Source organism: Muscardinus avellanarius (genome assembly GCF_963383645.1).
Source record: "Muscardinus avellanarius genome assembly, chromosome: 12".
Lineage (NCBI taxonomy): Eukaryota > Metazoa > Chordata > Mammalia > Rodentia > Gliridae > Muscardinus > Muscardinus avellanarius.
The window spans coordinates 26,903,055-26,909,054 of NC_137798.1; positions in this window are offsets into that span (position 1 = coordinate 26,903,055).

Genomic DNA, 6,000 nt, shown 5'->3' on the forward strand with positions numbered 1-6,000 from the left:
TTAGACATACAGGCAATGAAATTCAGGACCCTGGACAGCTCATTGGTGCCTCTGTGGCTTTATGGCTTCTTCCTTTATTCACTTTAGCTTCAAGCCCTAGCCCAGGGTGCTGGAACAACTCTATAGTGGAATCATTGTGCGCAACATGAGCAACTCTGAGGTGTGGGGCATATGAGGATCTATTTCCAGAGACAGATCATTAGGAGGTGACAGAAGCTGAAGACTGTTGTTCCTTATCAATCACCTTCACAGGGATCTGAAGAGGCCCAGCTGTCCTGAAAGCTACAAAGGCTTCATGGCCTCATGCCCACCAAGAGGCTCTCTGGATTATGGCTCCTGAGTAGAAGCCTGTTTACCTGTAATAAGCGTGGAGCCTGACTTAGATGGGACTCTGAGACAAAAAGACAAACATTTAATCTTGAATAATCTGTTCAGCACACCATCTCTATTTTTGGAGAATGGTGCATTTACCACATCACTTTCTCTCATCCTCTGATACCGAGGCCAGTGGCCATGATGTGGCATCAGGTCTGCTGGTTTTTGAACACATGGACAGCCACACCCATATGCATCCCACTGTCAGCACCTCTGAGCTTGAGCTTTTCCACCCAGCTCCAGATGGGGCTCTGATGTTGAGGGAGCCCCACCCGCCTACAATGTTCTTGGTTTCTTTAGGGTCAGGACATTGTCTTCACCTTACAAGGGGTGTTTGACAGATCTAAGAGTATAAAGTCCATCCCTGCACCTGCCTTAGGACTTCACAAGAGAAACTGTGTCACCTGGAGATCCTTCAGGATGGGAAAGTTTGGTAACATCTTGATTGTCAGATAGACATTGTCTACATTTCCTAATTCTCATACACTGAGGAAAGAAAGCATTTTTATTGACTTGTGAAAGAGGCCATAATATCATATCCAATTAAAACTCTTTTATTTATGAGTTGATACCTGTTTCTCTCTCCCTCACGCTCCTATTCCTCATTTTCTTTCTTCTTCAAATTTATTCTCCTTGCCTTCCCCTTCTTTTCTTTCTTTTTTCTTTTTTCCTCTCCTCTTCCTACTGCCTTGGCTCCTTCTTCCTGGAATTCTTTCTTGCCTATCCACAGAGAACACTATCTCCCATGTTTTGATAGTGGGTGAATTCCTCTCCTCCTCCCCCTTCTCCTCCTTTTCCCCTCTCTCTCTCTCTCTCTCTCTCTCTCTCTCTCTCTCTCTCTCTCTCTCTCTCTTATTAGATATATTATTATTAACTGTATGGAGAAACATGGAAATTTCCCAAAAAATTAGCTTTCCTTTTCTACATAAGGAAGGCTAAGTAATAGGTGTTCAGACCTCAAAAAGGTGTTCTTGTAAAGCTAGCAAAATTTTTGGAAAAACTACTAAATAGCAATTACCTAATTATACCCCTGCATTTTACAGATAAGGAAATAGAGGCTGAGGGTAGTTAACAGCCTCTTTAGGTCACAGAATAATTTAATATTTTATATTAAGATTAATTCATATTTTGAAATAAATAGTAAACATTAAAAATAAAACAAGTAAATATCAAAGTAATTACATGTTCAAGCAGAACTTTTGCCCTATGCCCCAGAGTTTAGTGTTCCTAGATCGTTCCATTTTATAGAAAAGCTAGCAACCCAGTTTCTAATATGAAGTCCAAATGTTTAAATGATGACAACTAATTCAGAGGTTTTTAAAACTGTGTACAGCAAAACCACACTCTTGTTTTATAGGCACTGATTGTGATATGTGAGAAAAATATATACATATATATCCCTACACAGGAAATTAACACTGGACAAAACCATGTGAGCCATTTCTACCAAGCTGCAAGTTGTAAGCACAGTGTCAGAGAATCATTCCCAGAGAAATAAGATAATAATAACTGGTTCCATGGTTACTAACTCGAACTGTTCTAAGACTTAGCTTTGAATAATTATTTTATATTTATTTTTATCTTTTCTGTTAATAATTACTTGAACCTAAATTATTTCAATTCTTTAATAATGGTAAGAACTATATACACTTCCAGAAGTAGATATGGAAATTAAAATTTATAATGTACCAACCAGGGGAATTCCATGTTAATAGTAGATACTGTTGGTATGCAATCTAAATCCCCTTTCCCAAGCCAGTGCAGTCAGTACCCAGATGCTATGTGTTTTGGTTAATCTTGGCTCACAATTGACCATTCTCCACAAAATAGACCTCTGCCATTAACAGCCACCATTGCCAGAAGGGTTCATTCTACTCCAAGAAAGATAAAAGCCAATGACGTCAGTACTTGGTTCTTATTCATGAAAGATCAGCAGTCTGGCCCCATCAATTCAAAGTGGGAGGGATCAAATCAACTTAATCAAATTTATGCTTAGGCCTTCCTCATCTTTACATTCTTTCCCTGACAAGTTATGGCCAAAAGAATTTCAATTTTATATCTACTCTTAAGCCTATGATACTGTTATTTCATTTAATTCTAGAACCAACCTTGAAATATATAAAATAGTACAATGTAAGAGCAAAAAGACCATTAGTGATATAATACTTACTGGAATCATGCCGTATATCAGACATAGGAGTCTAGGCAGAGGCCAAGGTTCTGGGTTCTCCTCAGACTTTTTTCAGAAACAGTAACATAGACTCTCTCTGAACTTTGATCTCTGCAGCCACCAGAGCTTTTATTTTTAACCAGTTCTCACACTGACACTAGTGCTACAGCATCTTGTGGAAGCTTTGACCAAAGGCTTGGCCAGGGCACTCCCAAAGGCTTGAGTCCCCCGCAAGAAAGACTGGCCTCTTCCCATTCAAAAGTATTATTTTGAAATTATTTGGATTAAAATGCATAATTGGAACTTTGTTTATAAGCATTATAACTAAAACAGATGGGGAGCAGTGTGTGAGAGACTCAGTCATCAAGGATCTTTTTTTCCAAGGACAAAGTATGGGCCAACATATAAGACTAAGTTCAAGCTGACCTTATGATATGAGGCAAAACATACTTTTTGTGATTTAGAAAAATATCTGGCGCCTTGCCCTGAAGGTTGTTAAAGACTTTTTCTACCCTTGAAGTTTTCTGCTTGCATGATAGTGATATCCTGCCAAGAAAGGAAGCATAAAACCTGTAGCAAGTCCTGAATAAAGTTAGAGAAGTTTGCATCTGATATCATGTGTCAGCATCTTCTCTCGCGACCTCGACTCTTCTCTCACCAACCACAAAGACTCCGACTCCTGCTAGGGCTGGACCCTGACACACTAGTCTTTCTTTTTACCCACAACATGTGTCCTTATCTAATCCAGGAGCCTGATGGCAGGTGAGAGTAGAGATGAGGTACAATATTTAAAATTAAAATAATACATGATTTGAAATGTTTTCAAAGTTCATTATTATGACTACTTTCTTCCCTTTGTATTTCTCTCCTGGGATTACACTCCTGATGCAAGACCTCAAATATCTTGAGACCTGAATGAAAAAGACCGAGGTGGGCTGATAACCTGAAGAAATATCTGTTATATTGAAATATTTTCTTTCATTAAGAAAAGCATCATTAAACTATTTGCACTTCTGAGTAAACATATGACATAAAATGACAGTAAAATGAATTTAAATAAACTAAATATGTCCACCTTTTTGTATACCAATTGCCATTTAATTTTTAAAATAGAAAGAGGAAGGAAACCGTTAGAAGTGATGGTTATATTTATGTCATTGTTTATGGGGATAGTTTCATGGTTATATGCTTTTCTTCAGACTTATCCAGATATATACATTGAATATTTTCACCACTTTGTACATACCTTAATAAAATATTTTTAATTACAGTGGAAAGAAAAAACTTCAGCACTTTCACAACCAGACTAGCTTCATGCCTTTCCTTTCCCTTCAGGGTTAGTTTTCTCAGATGGTTCCAGTCCTGCCCAGTCCATGAAGCCCTCCCTGTCACTCTTCCTTGCCATGGCATCTCAGCTCACAGAACCTTCTGCCTGTGTCTCTGCTCTCCCTCAGGCCCCTTGGGCCCAGAAAGTTTGGGTGCAGCTGCAGACGTCTGGGGAGTACTGTGTTCTCACTGCACAGAGGTAGGTGGCTGAGTCACTGGGCTGGGAGCCTCTGATGTGCAGGGACAGACATCAGCTGCGCTGTGAATCTGCCTTCATCTTTGTCACCACTGCAGTATATGGACACCAGCAATTCAGGGCTTCTCCCAGAATACTGTCTGTACCACCAAAAGTACCGGAAACCACTGTTGCTGTAAGTGCAGTTGAGAGAGTCTGCGGCTCCCTCTGGAATGCTGAGTGATGCAGGACTCTGCTCCACATCTTTCTGTCGGCTGCTCACACCTGTGCAAAAAGACTGTGGTCAGACAAGAAGACTGGTTGGGTACTGGATATTCATTCCCCAGAATCTATATTATCATTACATCAGCCTCTAACCCTCCCTTCATTTAGAGGGCAAAAGTATTTGTGATTATTTGTGATTATACCCACAGACCTAGCATAGACCATAACTTCAAATATCACATTTCATCTTCCCATTAAATGTTCAAACTCACAGCTCAGATGAAGCCACAGGATCAATGGTGAAACATTCAAGGATTTCATCATTCTCTTCTCCTCAGATTGACTGAAGGCTCAGATTTTAAACCCTAAAAAAGAATCTTATTCAGACATTTCTAATTGTACTGCCTTAAGAAACATAAAAAGAACCTATATCACCAATTTTAAAAAACGTATTCTTTCAGCCGGGCGTGGTGGCACACGCTTGTAATCCCCGCGCTTGGGAGGCAGAGACAGGAGGATCGCGCAGGTTCGAAGCCAGCTGCGCGCACTGGCTTAAGAGACCCTGTTTCCAAATAAAAATGTAAAAATAGGTCTGGGAGTGTAGCCCAGAGGTAGCAGGGCTTCCAGGAACCCCAGTACCACCAAAAAAAAAAAAAAAGGTATTCTTTCACCAACCCTGCTACACCAACAAACCCCTCCTATTCTCTTCCTCTCTCTTTCTCTCTCTCTCTTTGTCTCTCTCGCTCCTCTACTTTATCGCTACACACACACACACACACACACACACACACACACACACACACACACACACCAGAACACCTCAGCACTTTCTAAAAGAGAAATTAAACCTCGGGGGTTCTGAGAAAAAGAGGGATTTTGGTTTTTCCAATCGTATAAGTCACTAGTGGAGAAGGGGACATAAACCATGAAAGGGCGACTTCACGAATCCTGTTCTGCCACTTCCCAGAGTGGGAGAATGGGAGCAGTGGCAATTTCCTGTGAGTTAAATGGGGCCCCAGACTGGTTATGAGAAGGACTGAAAGTCTTATCCCCACCTGAAAGTCTGGGCTTGAGGGGTTCTGTTGACCTAGGATGGTCCCAGTTGGGAGACTGAGACCATTTGGTTCCCTTTTCAGAGGGGGCCAAGCCTGAGGGAGCATAGAAGGGCAGCCTAAGGAGGACTGGAACTTCTTCATTAGATTCCTCCAGGACCGGAGGCAGAAGGATCTGGGGAGGAAGGGGTCCCAGACTCGACCACTGTGTCCGATTAGGCAGTTGGCCTGTGACAAGATTCCAGAGATCAGTAACAAGGAATTGTCCCTTAAAGACTCTTTCCGACTCCAATTGATACCCTTTAAGCCATGAAGGCTGGTTACTTAATATATCAATCCAAATGTCTATACAGGGTATTTGATCAGGGTGCTGTGCCAGGCACTGACTGGGTCCATAGACAACATTTTGAACTGCAAAACAAATATTTTTATCAAAAGTGCCATTTGAGGGCCATCCAACACCATATGTTGGCCAATCAAGCTCACAAGATGTTTTAAAATGAAAGCTTCAACTCTTATGCCATAATATTCTCCTCGTTTCTTGAAATCCTGAAAATTTTTAAGAAAACATTCCAAGGGAGACAGGGTCCCTGAGAAGGACGATCCCTGCCCCATGTCAACACCAAACCACAGAGACAAAACAAAGCGATTGACTACAGAAAGAAAAACACCACAAC